This window comes from Cydia splendana, chromosome 13, assembly GCF_910591565.1.
Source record: "Cydia splendana chromosome 13, ilCydSple1.2, whole genome shotgun sequence".
Classification (NCBI taxonomy): Eukaryota; Metazoa; Arthropoda; class Insecta; order Lepidoptera; family Tortricidae; genus Cydia; species Cydia splendana.
Window position 1 is genome coordinate 1336018 of NC_085972.1, and position 22300 is coordinate 1358317.

Consider the following 22300-nt stretch of genomic DNA (forward strand, 5'->3'; position numbering starts at 1 on the left):
CTTACATCGTAGTCTGTCATTTAGTTAATATATTATGTAGATTAAAGTAGGTATTCAGTCAATATGGTATTATTTCCAGAATTGTACACAAATGTGATTTAGCATAATTTTGAAATCCACATGGTTATTTAAAATTCTATTCAACCGTTCTCTAATTCGAAAAGACCTACTTCATAGGATCATTTCTACTAAACCATTATGCCCGGGGTCGAATACCATCTAAACCATGTTTTGACGTTAGATGATATCCACGAAGTTAGTGGGTACATTTCTCTTTTGTTTTCCCGTCTACCAGGACAAATAAGGAATGTTTTTGTTCTCACTGCGATATGATTGCTTCAGGACTTCTATAATAATTTGTCTATTTGTGTCATTTCAAGGAAAGATAGAGTCGCACCAAGATAAGTCTGCAGCGGATTTGATAGCCCACGCAGTGTAAGTGTTATTTATACGTCATAATTTCATAGAAGTTTGACGTTTAAAATGATACTTGCACTGCAGACTTTTCACAGTCTGACTCTAGGTAAATATAATACTTTTTTCTTTTACCATTAGTACTTCATTAAAATGATGTCTTATTGACTTTCACGACAGTAGGTAATTTTTTAAGTAGTCTTATTTTATAGAAAGTTAGACATGTATAAGTAGTTTAGGTAGTTATTTTTATTAAAATTTTATGTAAAATTTGATGAAGTCTTCGCGAAATAAATTTAATATTTCCAATATACCTCTAGAGCGATCTTACTCTAAACCTATTTCACCTTAAGAGTATTTTAACAGCATTGACTGTTACGAGCAAACGGTATCACGTCGAACATCAAAGGTGTACTAACAGCTTTCTTAACTAACCATATATAAACCTTAAGTCCTATGCAATACGGTTCAAGAAACATCATAACAGTGTGGACGGTAAAGGACAGTAAAATGGAAATGCAATGCGTCCGCTTTTGCATAATGGTTCAAAGCAAACGTGTTGTAGTTTACTTTGCGCGTGTATTGGTTGTTAGATTTGTAGGGATATGGGCACTTAAAAGGTACGTTTTCATGTCATAAATATATGACGGTTTGGGCAATGTGACTTTAAATAGATCTAAAAGGCTTTCTCTTTAAATAGAACTTACAACTATTGATAATATGACCGGTATTAAATGTTTAAGTAGATTGTTAACAATTTGCTTAAATTTTATGCTTTATGGTGGCCTTGATACGACTCGCAGAGCGAGATGCCTTATAAGTAAATAACACCACTTTGAACACATTTTTTAGTTTTATTTCTTTTATTTACCCATGCAGTGCTTCTAAATTGGTCTAAATTCCACAGCTAAGTCCCAGCATGCACCGTCAAACGATTTAATATTCATCCAAACCATTCACAGGGCTTAAGGCAAATAGGTTTGACGTACAACTATCGACTCTCGTCCAATCAGATTTACCGACCAATAGGAGCAATTCATTCGGCCATCCTGACTGAACGTGTGGCGACAAATGGGAGGCCATGCGTCTTTGTTAACGCCGGAATTGGGACCTCATTCTCGAATGTACATGTTCGACGTGTAAGTGAAAATTCAACAGTCTTGATTCTTCAGATTATGCAGAAAACACGGCCTTTTTATCTCATCTGCAAAAAAATTAAGTTTATTTAATGGGTTAACTAAATATTTTAGTTACGTACAAATACCCTTATGTATACGTAACAGATAAATACCCTGTGCAGTAGTAGTAGTAAATTTAAATTAATTGCTATGAAAAAAAAATTTTTTGGCGCGAGAATATTAAAATATCATTAATAGCATACGTGAAGGGCCAGTGAAACTAAACTGGTATTACATTGGCGTTAACTTTCGTGTCTGAATCAGGCCGGTCAGTTTCTATTAAATCGCCGATATTTTGGGGCTCAGCGTGGATTAAGGGAGAGAAATAAATACGAAGAAGTTCTTAAAGGGCTTTGTCTGTACACTCAGCAGAAGGGAAAACTAGAGCATGGAACCATGTCAAAGTGATGAACGGTAAGAGATTTTTCGGGATTTCTGTATACAATAACATGGATATTTTATTATTAGAATTAGTTACACAGTATTACAGTATTACTAACAAGGCACTGCGAAACTAAAAAACAAATAAAAATAGAAAAAATCTGTCCTTGCCCGGGTCTCAAAATATCTCCATACAATATTAAATTTGAGATTTTCATCTAAATTGGTTCAGAAGGTTAAGCGTGTAGAGACAACAGACAGACAGAGGTACCTAGTTTAGCATTTTATTAGTTTTTATTAGTAGGTAAGGATGGTAGAAAAAGAGATTTTGTTTAGGTACTACAAAATATCAAATTACTACAACATTTTATTTGTTGAAGTGAAGAGTAGCAGTCGAAACATTACAAATTCCATATATTTTTCTCTCTTTTATTGCATCGAACAGAAGACTGCAGCATTATTCTGCAACGGTATCAATTGCATCAGTATTCAGTTCACGTTTGGGCGCCGCCGCTAATTGATAGCTCTCAAGCCACAAGAGTTTAAGTGAATTTTTCATCGAGTTTTAATTTAGTTCAATTTGATATCGTTATCGGAATTCGCTTGAAGGTTTTAAAATGGTCGGAATACTGAAATCCATTTATTCGTATTTTAAAAGGGTCACTATTACACCTACCTACAGTAGGTAATACCTACAGTAATATTATCAGTGTTTAATTGTTTATTAATGTTTTTTTTAACCCTTAAACAGGTAGTGTATCTATAGGTACCACATAACAAACGATTTTTTTTGACGAGCAGAGTAAATACAACAACCGCAACATGTCAGTGCCGTAAAGTCTATAAAGTGGGTAATTTCTGAACGTAAAAAATGGAAGGTGTCAATACAAATTTCTTTGAACTTTTAGTTGTCAATTTCAAATCGGCAACAAATGGCAGTTTTTGTACGTTTCTCCCGCTATAAACGTTTGTTACGCCGAAAAGAAATACTGTACGTATTTTGTGTTGTATTATTTTGGTAGATTATTAGATAATGTATGTGTAGTAAGTCATAATTTACCTTAGTTATTGTTTTCTAATAAAATATCCGCTCTAAAAGTTTGTGATTCGTATGAACCCTCTTCCCGTTTGGGGCACGTTCATGTGGTTTCTATGTGGCTACTGCGCTGCAGGGAGTTTACATGACATTTAAGGGTAAGATTTATTAGTATGACTGAACCCTCATAGTACAAAAGTAATATATTTTTCTTTGGTTTTTAAAATAAATATTTATAGAAAGGTCAATCTTATGAGCCACGACATCCGCGCGAGCCAAGCTAGTGCTAGCAGTTAGTGCATTTTGTAACGGAATTGTAAATGGGATGTGCACGTGACTTACCCTTAAAACTACTCTGTAAGGCTAGCAAGGTAGTGGCCATATAAGGACCACGTAGCACCATTGGTAACGGGCAGTGGGCATATAAAAACCACCGGGTTTTTATTAATGAATTAGTGATAATAAAAAAACCGGGCAAGTGCGAGTCGGACTCGCGCAAGAAGGGTTCCGTACCATAATGCAAAAAAAAAACGAAGAAAAAAAGCAAAAAAAAACGGTCACCCATCCAAGTACTGACCACTCCCGACGTTGCTTAACTTTGGTCAAAAATCACGTTTGTTGTATGGGAGCCCCATTTAAATCTTTATTTTATTCTGTTTTTAGTATTTGTTGTTATAGCGGCAACAGAAATACATCATCTGTGAAAATTTCAACTGTCTAGCTATCACGGTTCGTGAGATACAGCCTGGTGACAGACAGACGGACGGACGGACGGACGGACGGACGGACGGACGGAAGGACGGACGGAAGGACGGACGGACGGACGGACAGCGAAATCTTATTAATAGGGTCCCGTTTAACCCTTTGGGTACGGAACCCTAAAAATCAAGAAATTACTTTTCTTATAAAGCTATTACCTACCTGAATCAGTAATCAAAACTAAAAAATCGTCAGGCCTGTTTAAGGGTTAAATAATAATGTGTATAAATAGAATAAAACGGTTGCCGAAATTTTTTCTCGTTATTTTTTGTTAATTATTTATCTCCTCTGTATTTAATTATGTTCCTTTGTATTAGAAAATGGTTAAGTAGCAGCATAGAAAAAAAATTATAAAGGTCGTAGTGTGTAAACTATGTCATTTAATGTAAAGGCTTTGTTCAGATATTTCTGAACACCTTGGCCATTCCGATATATATGGCGACTGTACTACCTCGTATATTAACAAGAAGTTTTTGCTTATTTAAGTAAGATCTTTAATGATTCCAAATGTACATATTATTTTCACTTTTCTCTTTACACCAATTATTAGATTTATTATGTATCGCAAAGCCTACTTTCGCAAATTTCCTTAAAATCAATTTGTAATCGCGTTTTTTTATAGAGTTGCACTTTTCAAGCAGACAACTCTACGAAAATCGCTGCAAAATCAACTGCACTTTTTCAACACTCAAATATTAAGTTAAGTACACTTTAAAAGCACATTTTGAGGAAATGCCTCGAATTTCACATTGGAGCGGGCCGTGGACATTTTTCTTAATTAATTTAGAATCAGAAGTGGCTAGAAGATAATTACACCTGGACTGGAGACCTATTATGTTTTGTCAATTTTCATCTTGTTATGATACGACCGTGACGACTAACAACGCATCTCCCGAGCACCAAAAAACAAATATATACATAACTATTATAGGACATCCATACACAAATTGACTAATCCCCACAGACAACGATATAATATTGTATAAGTTATATAACATACAAAAACTTAAATACATAGACAACACCCGTGACTCAGAAACAAAGTGCAAGTCGGACTCGCCCACCGAGGGTTCCGTACTTTTTAGTATTTTTTGTTATAGCGGCATCGGAAATACATCATCTGAGAAAATTTCAACTCTCTAGCTATCACGGTTCATGACATACAGCCTGGTGACAGACAAACGGACAGACAGACGAACGGACAGCGGAGTCTTAGTAATAGGGTCCCGTTTTTACCCTTTGGATACAGAACCCTAAAAATTAATACCCCTACCGGGATTCGAACCCAGGACCATCGGCTTAATAGGCAGGGTCACCACGGACAAGGACAGACCGGTCTTCCAATAAACGCCAGCGAGCAGAGCAGCTGTTTTAATGACACGACTTCCAGTACATTTCGCTTGCACCAATCAGCGTGAAGCGTGAGCTATCAAGATTGAATAAACAAAATCAAAACCGTAGGAAATTGTTAAATCAGAATTGGTCATCGCCTTAATTGAATTATGAAAAATGTACCAACTTGAGTTTCTTTTTATTCTTATTGATTATTTAAAGTACCTATCATTAATTAAATAAATATTATAAATTTGCAGAATTCAGAGTTCAGAGACTTTGAATTCTGCAAAAAATATTTAGCTATAATTTAGGTAGGTACTATACAAAAATATTTGAGGTAAAGGTACTGGAGGTAGGTATTTGGGGTAGAGTTATAAATTATGTTATAATAATGTTAAATTTTAATAAAATCTCAAGTACTAAGTACTACGCCGCAAAATTTGTCTTTAAAATGTAGATGGCGTTAAAATCAACTCCATGATCGTTCCATTCATTCCCCCAAACAAATGGGCACGTTTCCACTATCCTTCTAATTCTAGGCTCATGTCCGTATTTATCGCCGCGATTAGCGCGATTGAGACGGAGCGTGCAGATTATCGGTGACGTATCGGAGCGTGAAATGGACACACTCTATGTGTTCCTTTTAAGTGTTAGATAACTTGCTTGATTGTGCCAAAAGAGGAGGAAAAGTGGATCGGCTTGATTTTTTTTGAGGCAACGTAAAATAAAAAACCGGCCAAGTGCGAGTCGGACTCGCGCACGAAGGGTTCCGTGCCATTACGCATAAAACGGCCAATAAATCACGTTTGTTGTATGGGAGCCCCACTTAGATATTTATTTTATTTTTGGTATTTATTGTTATAGCGGCAACAGAAATACATCATTTGTGAAAGTTTCAACTGTCTAGCTGCCACGGTTCATGAGTTACAGCCTGGTGACAGACAGACGGACGGACAGACGGGCAGACGGACAGCGGAGTCTTAGTATTAGGGTCCCGTTGTTACCCTTTGGGTACGGAATCCTAACAAGCAAAATTATTGCTGGCTTAATAAGCCAGGCATAATATGGATATGATATTTCAGAGCGCTTACACACAAGCGTTACTGCGCCGCGTTTTCTCGGCGGTTCCATACTAAATACTAAAAATACTCCGTAAATACTCTGAGGCTATCCTTCAAAATGTGACATAAATGTTGTAAATAAAGTCTATAAGTATAAAGGTATGTATTTGTGTGTAAGTGTATGTATCTGTGTAGGTTATATAAAATTGATGTCACATCAAAATACGACCCGGATTCGTCGATTCCACGATGAAATCGTCCGGTAGCTCCATAAATCGGTCGCCGAATGAACTGCAATCGAACTACATATATACTATGAGGCTATACTATAACTAGGTTTGTAACGCATTGAAAATTATTTTATTTTAAGTTAGGCTTAACACTTAAAGACATTTTTGTTTCGCAACTAAGTATGTTATCATTCAGTAAACGTTCGGAACATCCCAAACGATTTATACCTACTGTTCAACCGTTAACCTCAATTTGAGAAAAGTTGTATCCATTTTTTCACCTTTTTTATTACTTCTAAAACCTCTAAGGCGTTAATAAATCAAATAAATTACTGCTATCCAAACTCGGGTGATACGTTTAGCTGAAAAAACATTTGTAACTTTTGCAGCCAAGATTTAAAATGGAGGATCTGCAATAGTACGGTCGACGTCAAATATATGTTTACATTTTTCGCCTTATTACAAAGGAATAAGGTGCAATATTGTAAACATATTTTTGACGTCGACTGTGCACTACGATACAAGTGCGAAAAGCAGGGAACTCGCAGCAATGAGTGGAGATAATTTAAAATAAACTGTAGGGAGTGTTTTAAATCGACACGAGTTGCGAATTGCACTGTGTGTGCTATCAAAATCGTTGCAGACTTAACTTGGTCTAACTCTACATACTTCTTTATATTTGGATTAAATCTGGCATTTTTTTTGTAAAAAATGTTTTTACTCAATAAGTGGCTTTGTAACAAAAATGTTAAAGGTTTTTTGAATTAAATATTAACAGTTATTTATTGGACAATTTACGCCAACATAATTATGATGGAGTTAATTCACAGGAAAAATCTACTAATTTCTCATTAGTACATCTATGTTTGCTATAATAAGTGTAATAAGGTGGGTTGGGGTAAGATTGAAAGGGTTTTTCATGAGGGGTAAGATAAAAAATCATCCGTAGCGTGTGCTGAATCATTACGGGCAACTTTTCATCTTACCCCTCATGAAAAACCCTTTCAATCTTACCTGAACGCACCGTATAAGTTTGTTGGTATGAAATGCGGTTTTAAAAGTCACGAATTCTCTGATTTGAGCATTGTGACGGGCCATTTGTTTGCTTTTATGGTTTCCGTGTGCGGGAACATATTTTATTATGGAAATTCGACTGATCGTTGAAGTCACGCGTTGGTTTTAAAGGAACCGTAAAATACCCAACTACGGTCCAAAATAAACTCTAATTTCTTTGCTTAATAGGTGTCAATGTCACTATTACTATCATTACACCTTATAAAACAAAGTCCCCCGTCGCGTCTGACTGTTTGTGTATAATTATGTATGTTCGCGATTAACTCAAAAACTACTGAATGATTTTTTATGCGTTTATCAACAGAATTGGACACTTGTTACGGCACGACAACTTCTTTAAATCATCACAGAAGGCAAGATAAAAGGAATGAGAGGCAGGGGCAGATCAAGACGTAGCTATGTAGACCAAATAAAAGAAAACGCTGGTGTCGTGTCGTATCAAGAGGTCAAGGATATATATGGCATACGAGAGGGAGAAATGGAAAATACTCCACCGAAAGAGGATACCTCTTAAATCGAAGAAGAAGAAGATCCTATTGATCTTCTTCTTCTTCAATTTTAGTGACTCTTGAGGAAGGTTTAGGTTTAGGTTTTCATTTGTGAAGGTTTTGTATAACCCGTGCGAAGCCGGGGCGGGTCGCTAATTATCTATTTCAATGTCGTAGTTTTGTGGCAAAATATTATTATACTCATGGACAAATTGAGAGGAACACGAAAAAAACAGATTAAGTTACTGGATTACAGTACCTAAAATAATTTTTAAATTAGTAATTAAACTTTTTATGCGTTCCTCTAAATTGTCTTGCAATACATACCAACTTCATATTATATTTGACGAGAGACGACGAGATTAGGTATATCTCCATTACTTTACTATCCTTACTCTGTAAGAAGAGTTTCAACCTTGTTTAGCATCAAATCTTCCCATCCCAACCAACTCCAGCAATAAATTATACAAACTAACCGGCAAACTCAAGACTCAGACAATCAATACTCCCAACATGCAAAACTTAAAACAAAAAACTTACCGAAACGAATTAAACTATCAGTAGCTAACTTCCTAGTTTTATACAGTACCTAATTTGGCTCTCAACTAGGGACCCGTTCCAAGTTTTAACAACTTTAAGCAAATTAAAACTTACGCTGTCTACCGCTTGCTTAGTGTGCGTCTTTGAAATATTAAGTCATTGTGGGCGCGTAGTGTACTTTTGGTCGCGCGATGTGCCCGTTTTGTTGAAAAGTTAATGCATGTCTTGGTGTCGAGTTGGACTTGGAGCAAGTCTTTGGGGGGTTGTGATGGAAATACTGGGATTGTCGTCTTTATGGATAAATAAAGATTTTAATGTTTCAGGAAAGTTATAGGCTTTTTGTATGTATTATATGCAACCGTTGGTACTGAGATAACCAGTTATCTTTTTTTTTTTAGTTGATCATGAACCTCAAGCAGCTAATTTCGTCTTCGATTTTACAACTATAGTCCAGCACTACAACTATAGTCCACACAAGTTCTATACGTAATTAATATCAATACTATCTTCTATTTAGTTTTTCCTTCCGTTTATGAAATTATTTTGTCTTAGAACAGCGACATGTATGTAACTTACGAGTAGTCTTGGACCATAGTCGGGAGTTTTTAATTTTTAGATTATATGCCCCGTGCATGAACTATAGGAGGCAGCATAGCAGCCGTCAAATTTTAGGCGCGAGATGTAAATGTGTCGTTTATGCTTCCGATGTTGCCCACAAGTTGGTAGACCCTCCAATACGCACGGTCCCCATAGTTTTATTTTACCGAACTACATATTTATGTTCTTACGATATTTAAGTCACAACAATATGCGACACATTCCCACCAAGTTTTTCGCAAGCCGGCAATACCTCGATGAATGGCCTTACTATAACTCCGTGGCTGGCTCGCATAACTCCTATTTTATTAATCACTTTTAGTTCAGCCTCAAGTTTGATAACTTAGTTCTAAAAAGACGTATTTCCCGCGTTTTCTTTTTCACTTGTGACTTTCTTAGTATGAGTGTATTAGGGTTTGTTTTACAAGTAATGTCTCAGAACGGTACAACTTTCGACACATAGGTAAGTACAACAGTCGGTTAGTAAAACAAATATTATTTGCTACTTTGTGCCTTGACATCATACAAACTAATATAAAATTATATGGATTAGATAATTCTTAATCTGAACATTGTTGCTCTTTTAGACAGTACCTATATATCATCATCATCATTATCTCAGCCATAAGACGTCCACTGCTGAACATAGGCCTCCCCCTTGGACCTCCATTCGTACCGGTTGGAAGCGACCCGCATCCAGCGTCCTCCGACGGCCTTAACAAGGTCGTCTGTCCATCTTGTGGGTGGACGTCCCACCTACCTATATATACACGGTGGCTAAAAAATAACTGCATTCCCGTTGGCACGGAGGTTTTCGGATTATACTGAGCACCTTTTACTATGGGACCAACACCGAAATCGCTAAAAAAATTTACCCTCCCATATAGAAAATGGACCAGCTAAAATGTATGAAACATGTCAAACTGCAAATTTTTTTTCGCGATTTCGGGGTTGGTTCCATTGTAAAAGTTGCTCAGTATAATCCCAAAACCTCCCTGGCAACGGGAATGCAGTTATTTTTTAGCCACCCTGTATAAATAAGAGAAAGTAGAAGTTTTACATAATATAAAATTTCTACTCGCTCTGTTTTCTTTGTGTAGCAATTTTTGGCAAAGAAAACTAGTACCAGACTTAGAGATATATGTTTCGTAAATGTTCATGCCAAGTTTCATGTACTCAATTTGAGCAATCGTTTTAAAATGAGAGCATAACTTCGATTGTATGGGAGCGGCTTATGTGCGGCGGGTTTGTGTGACTCTTATGGCTCCTCTACACAATGGGCCATCATATTGGCCCACTAAGCTGGGCCAGCGTCAAGAGAGTGTAGTGGTGTCAGATGGCTTATGGCGCGGCGGGATGGCGATGGGATGGCCGCGGTGTCGGTTTTTCGTCCGCGCATCAAAGGTAGGTACCTAGTGGGTCAGAGATGGCGCGTACGCATCTACACGTGTCCCATTCCATAGTGCGTGCTCTCAACCATCGCATAGCCATCTAGCTGATCCAACACTGGGCCGTCGTGTAGAGGAGCCGCATAACCATCGCAAGGCCATCTCGCTGGCCCAGCGCTGCGCCATAATGTAGAGGAGCCATTAAAAGTCCTATTCGGATTTCGAGATAATCACAAGATCTTGAGACGATTTAGAGATCAACTAGATCTACATTAGATATCGACTAGATGTGACCTAGATATCTAAGTCATAACTTGTCAAAATCGTTCGAGATTACCTCCAGAATCGCGGAAACGTCAAATTTGACATATCTATCTTACAAATATCTTTAAATTATCCGTATCGTAACTTGCTGAAGTCTAGTAGAAATCTAATTCATTTTCCGAATCGAGCCGTAAGACAAGTTCAAGCAGCTAGCCACACCTACCTACCATATTGTAACTCATTAACCGTTCTGATTAAACGTAATGCCACTATCAACACTAAATCAATACCAATCCACTTACTACGCGTCAAATGGAGCACATTAATAATCCATAGGTACACGATTAAAACTAAAACGTCCTAACACCTAACGCGTTAAGTTTCGAAACTGGTATTGAAATACCTGTTAATACCGTTTCAAAACCGTTATATTATTGCGTTTATTTAAATAACGATTAATCCGCATCCGCTCCTTACCGGTAAGAAGAGACAACAAAATGTCTTGGGTCGCGGGTAACGATGTTACCAGTTAAATTTCAGACGTTTGAAACAGATCGGAATACTTACTCGTTCTATCTTGCTTAGATATTTTCAATTTAACCGGTTAATTCCGTCGTAAAAAACCGAAAGACGAACGAATTTACTCATAAAAAATAGTACCATGATAGAAGTTGTTTAGCCGGTAAGCGCAAACGGAAAATAAATCCTTTTCGTTCCTGAGTGAATGACCGAAAACGGATTGAAAAATAAAACGGTTTCAGAGTCCTGGCCCTACCGGCGCATAAGGCCTTTTACTTTTATTATAACGACTGGTCCTAAAACATTAAAGGGGTGTAAATCCACGCCATTCTAAAGACGCATAGGTCGTTTTCGACTGTCGCTAAAATCATGGCGATTAGCGCATTGTTAAAAGGGTGTAAGTGCAGTAGTGTGGAAGGGTAGTTAGGCCGTTTTATAATTGTTTAGATGACGACGATTAGTGAATTAAGTCATCCGCCATGCTAATGTGTCGGCGTGATTTAATGCGCGGTACAGCCAGCATTAGATGGATACCATGTATCGCATATTGCTTGCTAATCGATATCGAGTGTATGAATCTGTGACGATCTTGTCACTATGTGTAAGGTGGCGGGTAGATTACTTGTTTTATAATAAATCAGTTGGTTGCTAGCCCACGCCTTTCATTGACGTCTCACTGGCGACGAGGATGGGATAACGGTTTATTTTTCTATATTCGCGTGTGCAATAGTGCAAAAAAAGTGTTAAAATGCCTATCGGCAAGATTGAACCTTTTAATTTAGCATCAAAACAGTGGCCCGCGTACATCCGTCGCGTAAATCAGTATATTTTGTTAAACGAAATTACCGACGACCTTAAAGTGCCAATGTTAATAACGGTGGTTGGAGAGGCGACGTATTCGCTCATGTGTGATTTGTGTTCACCCAATTTCCCGGAGGACAAAACATACGATCAACTAGTGAAACTGTTAACGGATCATCTTGAGCCACAAAGGTCGGAGATCGCCGAGCGACACATATTTCGGCAACGAAGGCAGCGCGCGGGCGAGTCGCTCACGGAATACCTACAGGATCTTAAGCACCTGGCGGCGACGTGCAATTTCGGAAGTACAACCCTCGAAGAGAATCTCCGCGATCAGTTCGTTTCCGGCTTAGCCAGCGATGTGATGCGATCGAGAATCTTCGCGGAGAAAGACATAAAGTATAAAGAGGCGATAGAACTGGCATTGGCTCTGGAGGCCGCCGAAAAACATGCGGAAGTAAGCGGCACTACGAGAGCAGGGCTGACGGCGACAGGTAGCTCGGCGGGCGAGGGCCTGCATTACACTCGGGGCGCTCCGGGAGCGTCGCGGGCACGGGCGGGGCGCGGAGCCGGCGCGGGCGGCGCGCGCGGGCCGGGCGCGGGCGGCGCGCCGGCAGCCGCGGCCGCGGCCGAGCCCGGCACGAGGGCTTGCTGGCGCTGCGGCAGGGCGCACACCGCGGACAGGTGCCGTTTCAGAAACTATAATGGTGACGAGTGCGGCCAGCGGGGCCACCTCAAAGGTATGTGTAAACAAGTGCGTGGAGGTGGCGGTCGGCACCATTTCGTCGGTAATGACTCGGACGACGACGGTATATTTAACATTGATGTGGCGGTTCAAGGCAGTAAACCGTATTTTGTTACGTTGACGGTCGATCGGCATAAGATTGTTCATGAGATAGATACCGGTAGTCGGATCTCGGCAATAAATGAAACAATGTACCGGCAGTTGTTTAGCGATAAAAAAATTATGACTGATAATACAATGTTTCACGGTTATTCGGGTTCACCTTTGGAGACACTTGGTTACATTGAGGTGGATGTAAAGTTAAATGATGCTCAACAAAAAGCATTACATTTGTATATAATTCCTGGAGGCGCGCGACCTCTGTTAGGTCGTGACTGGTTACGCGCCCTTAACGTAAAACAGATAAGCCTCCATGCAATCACAGATGACCAATTCGTGATTCAACTTTGTAACGAATATCCCGAGGTATTTAGTGATACGCTAGGTACTTGTAAGCAATCTATTCAACTACAGTTGACGGACAAGGAACCGGTTTATGTGCGAGCCCGGCCAGTCCCACTGGCACTGCGCGCTCGCGTGGAGCAGGAGTTAATGCGACTCGAAGCCGATGGGTCTATTTACCGCGTGGACCACTCGGACTATGGCACCCCCATAGTCCCAGTGGTCAAGGCTAATGGAGAAATACGGATATGCGGCGATTATAAAATTACGATCAATCCGAAATTAAAACGTAACTACTATCCTTTGCCGCGCATAGACGAATTATTTGCCAACCTTAGCGGAGGTGAACGATTTACAAAAATAGACCTTCGGCACGCGTACGAACAGTGCTCAGTGGCGGAAGAGTCGCAACCTTACACGGCCATAACTACGCACATGGGTACTTATGTTTATCGGCGTACGCCTTATGGTTTGTCTTGCGTGCCCGAAAAGTTTCAAAAACTTATGGAAGAAGTATTACGCGGGGTACCCGGGTGCGTGGTCTTTTTGGATGACATTTGTGTCACGGGTTCAAATAATGTTGAACATATTAAAAATTTAAAAACAGTACTCGTAAGGCTACGAGATATGGGCTTGACAGTTAAATTAAGTAAATGTAGTTTTCTACAAGACAGTGTGAAATACTTGGGATTTATAATTAATAAAGAGGGGTTGCGTCCGGACCCAAGTAAACTGGATGCCATTTCCAGTGCGCCACGACCGGAAAACGTGTCACAATTAAAAAGTTTTTTGGGATTATTAAACTATTATGGACGTTTTATTCCAAATCTTAGTAGCTTGTTAGCTCCCTTGCATAGCCTTTTAAAAAAAGAAAGTGACTGGAAATGGGACCCGGAGTGTGAACGTGTGTTCACTGAAGCAAAGAGGGCTCTCCTGAGCGAGCGGGTGCTGGCGCATTATGAGGAGGGGCGCGATCTGGTGCTATCGGTTGACAGCAGCGCGTACGGTCTTGGCGCAATTTTGGCGCATCGGTACGCGGGCGGCGCTGAGCGTCCCGTCAGCTGTGTGTCGCGCACGCTCAGCGCGGCCGAACGAAACTACAGTCAGCTCGACAAAGAAGCCCTCGCCATTTTATTCGGTGTCACCAAGCATCATCAATATTTGTTCGGTCGACGGTTCACGCTGCGCACCGATCATCAGCCACTAACGCATATTTTTGGCGAGAAGGGGGGCATTCCACAGACTGCGGCGAGCCGTCTACAGCGGTGGGCGGCACGTCTGGCGGCTTACGATTTCACGATCGAATTCGTACGCTCGGCCGATAACGGACCGGCCGACGCGCTTTCCCGGCTTCCCCTACCTCAGGAGGGCTCCCATTCGGACGCGTTAGATTATCTAAATTTAGTAGAAGACTGCTTGCCTATTTCATTTAAAGAGGTAGCAAAGGAGACTGAGAGGGACGCAATATTATGTAAAATTAAAGGTTATGTACTTTTCGGTTGGCCGCTTTCGGGAGCAAGTTGCGATGAGTTGAAAGCCTATTTTGCTAGGAAAGATGAATTAATGGCAGATCGCGGTTGCTTAATTTACAAGTATAGAATAGTAATTCCGGTAACTTTAAGAAAGCGTATTTTAGAAGAAATTCATGAAGGCCATTTGGGAATGAATAAGATGAAAAATTTGTCACGAAACTATGTTTATTGGCCAAGTTTAGATCGCGATATCGAAGAGGTCTGTCGCGCATGCTCGGCGTGCAGCGCGGTGCGCGACGCGCCTCCGCGCGCGCCCCTCCACCCGTGGGAGTTCCCCCTAGAGCCGTGGGGGCGCGTGCACGTGGACTTTGCCGATTGCGCAGGAGTACGTTATCTAGTGTTAGTGGACGCGCATTCCAAATGGATCGAGGTAGTGTCAATGCGCGGTACCGACGCGATCGCGACTATAAGAGTGTTAAGCACTATTTTTGCGCAATTCGGCCTGCCGTCGCAACTTGTGACAGATAACGGACCTCCTTTTTCATCGCAGCAGTTTAAGTTATATTGTAAAAACAATTTCATTAGGCATGTAACTTCGGCTCCTTACAGGCCCCAAGGGAACGGTTTAGCGGAGAACGCTGTAAGAACAATAAAAAAATGTATTAAACGAGCGTTACATGAGAGCGAGAACGTGAATACTGCTTTGAGTAAATTTCTTCTTCAGTATCGCAATTGCGATCACGCCACTACCGGGGTATCACCAGCGGTGGCGTTACAGAGGCGCCGCCTGCGCACCCGGCTGGACGCGCTGCGGCCCGATACCGCGGCCGTCGTGCGCGACGCACAGGAACGCAAGGCAGCGTATTTTCCGGGTACTGACCGCCGTTTCCAAATAGGGGACGTGGTACTAGCTCGCGACTATACCGCCAAGGGGGATAAGTGGACAAAAGGTAAAGTAGTCAAGGAAACGGGACCGGTTTCATATAGAGTAGATATAGGGAACGGAGTAGAATGGCGCAGGCACGCCGACCAGTTGCTACCGGCAAACGGCGTAAACAAAGGTCGGTATTCACTATCTCGCATGAGTATGAGCACACTGCCTGAGGAACCGGAGGGGCCCAGTAGGGATGCCGAGGGGGACATGTTCGAGGACGCTTCCGATGGCGCGGAGGAGGCGCACGGGTTCCCGGCAGCCCGGCCGGAGCGCTCGCGCCGGTCGGCGGAGTCCTCCCCGGCCACGGCCACGCCGACCTCGCCGGCCTCACCGACCTCGCCGACCGCGCCATCGAATGCGTCCGCTCGGGCACTGCGTGCGTATAACCGAGCGAAGCGTACTTTAATAAATTTCCTAGAATATAAGTACTTATAATTAACATTGTTGTTTTAGACTTAGAGGGGAGAAAGTGTGACGATCTTGTCACTATGTGTAAGGTGGCGGGTAGATTACTTGTTTTATAATAAATCAGTTGGTTGCTAGCCCACGCCTTTCATTGACGTCTCAGAATCGAGTGATGGGACCATCCCTTTATGAAAAGTTACCTAAACGTGTGAAAGACAGCCAGTGTGTCGGAATTTCAGTCCCAACTAAAGCAAATACTGCTAGGAAATACAATATATTGTATGGACGAATTCATGAGACCTTAAACTATGTATTGTTTGTTAGAATATCCCGTAGTTGATAATGTACTCTTGGCGATCATAATATTAATTCTTATATATTAACATAATAATTTATAATGCAATGTAATATTATGAAATAAATATCATATCATATCATATCATATCATATCATATCATATCATATCATATCATATCATATCATATCATATCATATCATATCATATCATATCATATCATATCATATCATATCATATCATATCATATCATATCATATCATATCATATCATATCATATCATATCATATCATATCATATCATATCATATCATATCATATCATATCATATCATATCATATCATATCATATCATATCATATCATATCATATCATATCATATCATATCATATCATATCATATCATATCATATCATATCATATCATATCATATCATATCATATCATATCATATCATATCATATCATATCATATCATATCATATCATATCATATCATATCATATCATATCATATCATATCATATCATATCATATAATATATCATATCATATCATATCATATCATATAATATATCATATCATATCATATCATATCATATCATATCGATAACAACCAGAAATGATATTTAATTAATTGCTAGCACTGGTACGTTTTGGCCTCCAAAAACCGGGCTATTAATACAGTCAAAGAATTTAATATCCTACCCATTTTGGACTTTTGCAGAGTGAGAATAGTATGAGGACTCTAGCGACTTTCATATTGATGTCACTGTGACAAGGTACGAAATGGGTCGGAAATTAAATTCTTTGGGCCCGATTCGGATTTTGAAATAGACATCTTTTAGATATTATCATCAAGATACGATAACGATATGTTTAAGATCTAACCTGTCAAATTTGACATTTGCGCGATTCTGGAGATACTGTTGAACGATTTCCACAGGATATGACTTAGAGATCCAATTCACATCTAATAGATATCTTACTCTATCTAACGTAAAAGTGACATTGGTTGCCCGAATTGCGCTGCAAAAGAGAACTAGTTGATATCTAAACTATAACGTATCTAGAATGGATCTAGTACGTGTCGTCTCTTGTGAATATCTTGAAGTTAGAATATGGCAGTTAGACTGTACGTGTACCATCGCCCACACTGTTGACTGATAGTTCGTAAACCTTATTACAAAAGGCATAATGTCCATCCATGGACAGTGAGTGTTGCTGTTTGTACAACACATACTGCCGTATTCGAACTTCAAGATATTCACAAGAGACGACACGTACTAGATCCATTCTAGATACGTTATAGTTTAGATGTCAACTAGTTCTCTTTTGCAGCGCAATTCGGGCAACCAATGTCACTTTTACGTCAGATAGAGTAAGATATCTATTAGATGTGAATTGGATCTCTAAGTCATATCCTGTGGAAATCGTTCAAGAGTATCTCCAGAATCGCGCAAATGTCAAATTTGACAGGTTAGATCTTAAACATATCGTTATCGTATCTTGGTGATGTCTAAAATATATCTAATAGATGTCTATTTCAAAATCCGAATCGGGCCCATACTTAGTGTGGTCGTATTACATGTGATTACATCAAATCTATCAATGTACCTAATAGTCCCATACCCAACATAATTAACGTAATGACGTCACTCACCGTATTTTGACTTCCTTCGACTGCCATTCGGAATGCTTATCGAAACTGATGAGGATCGCAGCAATTTCCTGTAACAAACAATCAACCTTAAGCACATAATTGTAAAGTCTAAAATCATATGGCGAGAACAGGCCGCATTTTCTCATTGATTCGCTTCGAATTGACCGATTTGAACTTAGAAATTGATTTATCTCATTTTGATTTAATTCTGCGGTTAAAAATTGTCTTAGAGAAACATTACCTACATAATCCTTTTCTTGGAAATATAACTTACAGGATAAGTACATTCCTTCTTTTTTTCTAAGGGCATTTTGTTTTGCTGTATTAGGCGTATTATTAGGTTTGAACTCACGATTTTTTTTTATTTGCCAAGAAAGGGATTTAAAATAAAATTGATAAATGGAGAGCCCTATAATTTAAAATTTTGAAGTCGTTTTACAAAAACCGGTAGTTTTATCTTAAGTTAACTATAGTCAGTAAGACTGGTCAGGTCAACTGAATTAACTAAACTCAACTTTCATACTACTGTCAGTTAAGTAGCAAATACTCGTAGATACATTATAATGCATTAAAACGAGCAAATAAAGTGTAAGGAACTTTTCATAAAAAGACACCCATTTTCATTTTCATTATGTTTATTTACAATAAAAGTATGCCATTATCGTTAGTATTCAACTCTCATAATATATCTCAGAGTGATTTATCAACCCCAAGCGTTACAAAACATCGAAACACAAAAGGTTATAATATAAGTCTCTTATATTTAGTACAAACATACGCCATTTTAAAAGTAACGAAGGCCGTGAGAAAACTTCGGTTATGCACGAAATGTCGTAAGTTACGAGATGTTTATATTGAAATACGATATTTTCAAAGCAACTGTTTCGACATGCTGCAAATAATGTTTGTAGATTTCAATGTTAGTTTAGCCACAATCCTATTGAATATTTTTTGCTAAGAGAGTTTATGCAACTAGTTTTTCTGTATTGCGTAGTATTTTCGGATAGTTTAACCTTGAACATAGATTCTTTTTTTATTTCGTAATATTTTTCTTGAAACAGAAATAATTATTTTGATTAAAGAAGCCCTTTTACACGATTCTTGGTTATGACGTATTCTGATTGTACTCGTATATAATAATAGGTTACGAGTTTGATCTAAATTTGTTATGGATATGATTATCTGTCGGTGTCAAACGTGACGTTTCTTGTTAAAAAACGCTCAAGCTGATTGCTGTGCTTGAAATAAACTGCGAGTCGTACGAGTATCAAGTATCAATGCCGTATCGTAACAAAATAAAACCATAAAAAATCATATATATAAAATTGAAAAACCAGAACGGGATAAAAAACGAGGGAAGAAGCGAGATGGCGCTTTACAAATTTCTAAAAAAGTTTTTGACACGTTTCTCAAATACGACGCACGTATGATAAGAAAAAACTGTTCTAATCTATTATCTAAGTATGAGAATATAACTAGAGCATAAAAACTATCGCTTTCGATGCGTATTTAATTTACAATAAGCAAAAGAAATTTTCATTACATTCTTCATTTTACGACTATCGGCTATTTTCGGAAACTCTCGGTTGGTTTCGTTTCGAACTTCAAATAACCAAAATTATGTTTGTTATGTTGGTATGCAGTGATTTCGGCCTTTTTTACTCGAAAAAAAATAAAAAGTGCTGTCAACCTCAACCTTTTACCTTAGTTTATGCCCATATGAGTGACATGCCATATAATGACTGATAATGACTTATAAATATCAATAGTAATTTGTATTTTGTTGTTTTAAATTTCTTTTTGAGTTATGTTATTCAGATTTACTTTCACAGCTTCGGCAAACAAATTCGTCCGGGGACCGCGCTGCCGAGATGGGCCAAAAATACAATTAAAGTTGATAGCAAGTTATAATGTAGGTAGATAAAATTTAAGTGCATGTTCAGATATTTTTGAGCGAAACGACCTGATGGTGAAAATAAGCAAACGTACAGTCAGCAGTCGACCAAATATCGTAATATAACTCTGTTGCCATAGATATAAGGATGTGTTCCGATATACTGGCGGAATACTGAGAGACAAAAGTGGCTAAGCTTACATTTGCTCGGACATTTAGAGAGAATGGGAGAGGATCGTGCCGTGACGAGAGCGTACTTGGGACAACGAAATGGGAGACGCCCAATTGGACGTCATAGGTACCTACCGCTGGAACGACGTAGTTGCTCGAGATCTGCTTATCCTCGGCCATGGGGACTGGCGAGAGCTATCGCAAGACCGAGAAACATGGTGTGTTTTGTTTTGTCTTTTCTCGGAGGCCAGGATTCACATAACCGTAGTAAGTAATGTTAGTATTCAACTATTCAGAAAGGGAAATGGAGAGTACGTACGTTTGTACGAAAAGGCGATTTATGGGCGGTGGTCGTCCATTTTCGTCTTAAGGCGGAAATTAATCTAACGAACGTTTTTGCAATTAGGCTTATAAAAATAAATAATAATTTTATGTTGAAACGAGTTTTAAATAAATAACTACGTAGATGAAAAAGTATAATTTTGCCTTTTATCAAATCACATAATTTTTTTCAGATATTTTGCGTATTAAGTTATCCAAATAACGGGTACAAATAACCCTATCACCGTTATGAACCCTGGCAGGGTTGACACACTCTTTATTTCATTTACGCGAGCGGAGCTGCGGGCCCGTCTAGTTTATAAATAGAATTCTGCTCCAGACTTAGTTTCTGGTACGGTAGAAAGCAATGTATGAAACGTTAAAACCTAACATCTATTTATACGATTATCTCTATTTGAACATTCGTATGTAAAAATATGATAAATAACATTTCAATAAACAAAAACATGTTGGGTGTTACTGTTAGGAGTGTAAAGATTTATATACCATTCCCGTCGGAAGCATAAGTCAACTCCACCAATTATTCACGTATCACAGTTGCCACGTATTAAACCCCAGGCGCAGATTACCTCCTGTAGATTCCTAATATGTATTGCAAATTTGAAGACTTCAACTTTATTTTGACGATAAGTATTTCAGGCTCATGGATGATTAAAGCATTTTCGATTAACTTGCAAAATTCTAAGGGTATTTATTAGCTGTAGGACAGCTTTTCACATTGTGTCGAACAACAAATAATATTAACTTACTTTATTACTACTGGCACAAACATATACTCGTACTTAGCATGAGTCATATACACTCACAGATTTACAATGCCGCTTACTTTTAAAGATAATTGAATTTTGCAAAAGGGAGCCATCACGTATGTGAACATTTCATGAGTGCGAAAGAAGCAAATGAGAAATGAAAAAAGCGACCCTTTTGAGCTTCTTTGAATGTACCAAAACGTATGATTAGTGGACTGCAAAAATGAAAATCTGTATTCATATATCTTGAAATATACTGTTAGAAAAGCGAATAATTTACGCAATTACGTCATATACTTCTGAATTCAATACTTCCAATCATACTTGACATCATTTCGATTTAGGTCGTACTTTTAATATTTAACAGACAATCTTGTACATTGTAGAACTGTGATTACTCCATCTAGTGTGCCCAATCCGTGCCCCTATAAACACGTACGTTTTTTCCTCGCATAACAAGCCTGCTTTAAATTTATAAACACATCGGGACCTCACGCCCACAAGATATATGGGCGGGAATGATCTCGGGCCTACGTGGCATTACGAAGTAGTCACAGTTTGTTAAGGGACTTAATGTATGTTTGCGGGTCCAATATGTAAACATTTGAGGTTCCTTAGAGCTCATGGTTTTGATATTAGTCATATTCATAATTAGCTTCTGCCTGCGACTTTCACTGCGTGGAATGATAATGATTGTTAAAAACTATCCTATGTGACTATGTCCCAAGCCTCAAACTATCTCCAAATTATCAAATTTCATCTAAATCGGTTCAAAGGTTTAAGTGTGATTGCGTAACAGACATACAGACAGACAGATAGGATTTTTCATTTCTAATATAAGTAGGGATTAGTAATATTTAGTTTTTACAAATTGTAGAAGTACTTAGTCAGAATTTTTTAAGGGACTTAATATGTATGTTTGCGGGTCCAATATGTATGTTAATATGTATGTTTGCGGGTCCGATATGTATGTTAATATGTCCCAAGCCTCAAACTATCTCCAAATTATCAAATTTCATCTAAATCGGTTCAAAGGTTTAAGTGTGATTGCGTAACAGACATACAGACAGACAGATAGGATTTTCCATTTCTAATATAAGTAGGGATTAGTAATATTTAGTTTTTACAAATT

At 38.8% G+C, this 22300-nt stretch overlaps 2 protein-coding genes and 1 long non-coding RNA gene across 10 annotated transcripts in view; 1 reads left to right on the forward strand and 2 right to left on the reverse strand.

The window, feature by feature from the left end:
* Nucleotides 1–22300, forward strand: part of LOC134796430 (uncharacterized) — a 373125-nt gene that overhangs the window by 311624 nt on the left and 39201 nt on the right. The gene's annotated exons all lie outside the window — the stretch shown is intronic.
* The window catches only part of LOC134796390 (UDP-xylose and UDP-N-acetylglucosamine transporter), a 217236-nt gene that overhangs the window by 116509 nt on the left and 78427 nt on the right, over nucleotides 1–22300 (reverse strand). The window lies entirely within an intron of this gene.
* The window catches only part of LOC134796339 (calmodulin-binding transcription activator 2), a 175057-nt gene that overhangs the window by 61496 nt on the left and 91261 nt on the right, over nucleotides 1–22300 (reverse strand). For all 8 annotated transcript variants that reach the window (XM_063768491.1, XM_063768489.1, XM_063768488.1 and 5 more), the window contains exon 3: nucleotides 18013–18080. The gene's annotated coding sequence lies outside the window, so the exon portion shown is untranslated. The remainder of the gene's footprint in view (nucleotides 1–18012; nucleotides 18081–22300) is intronic.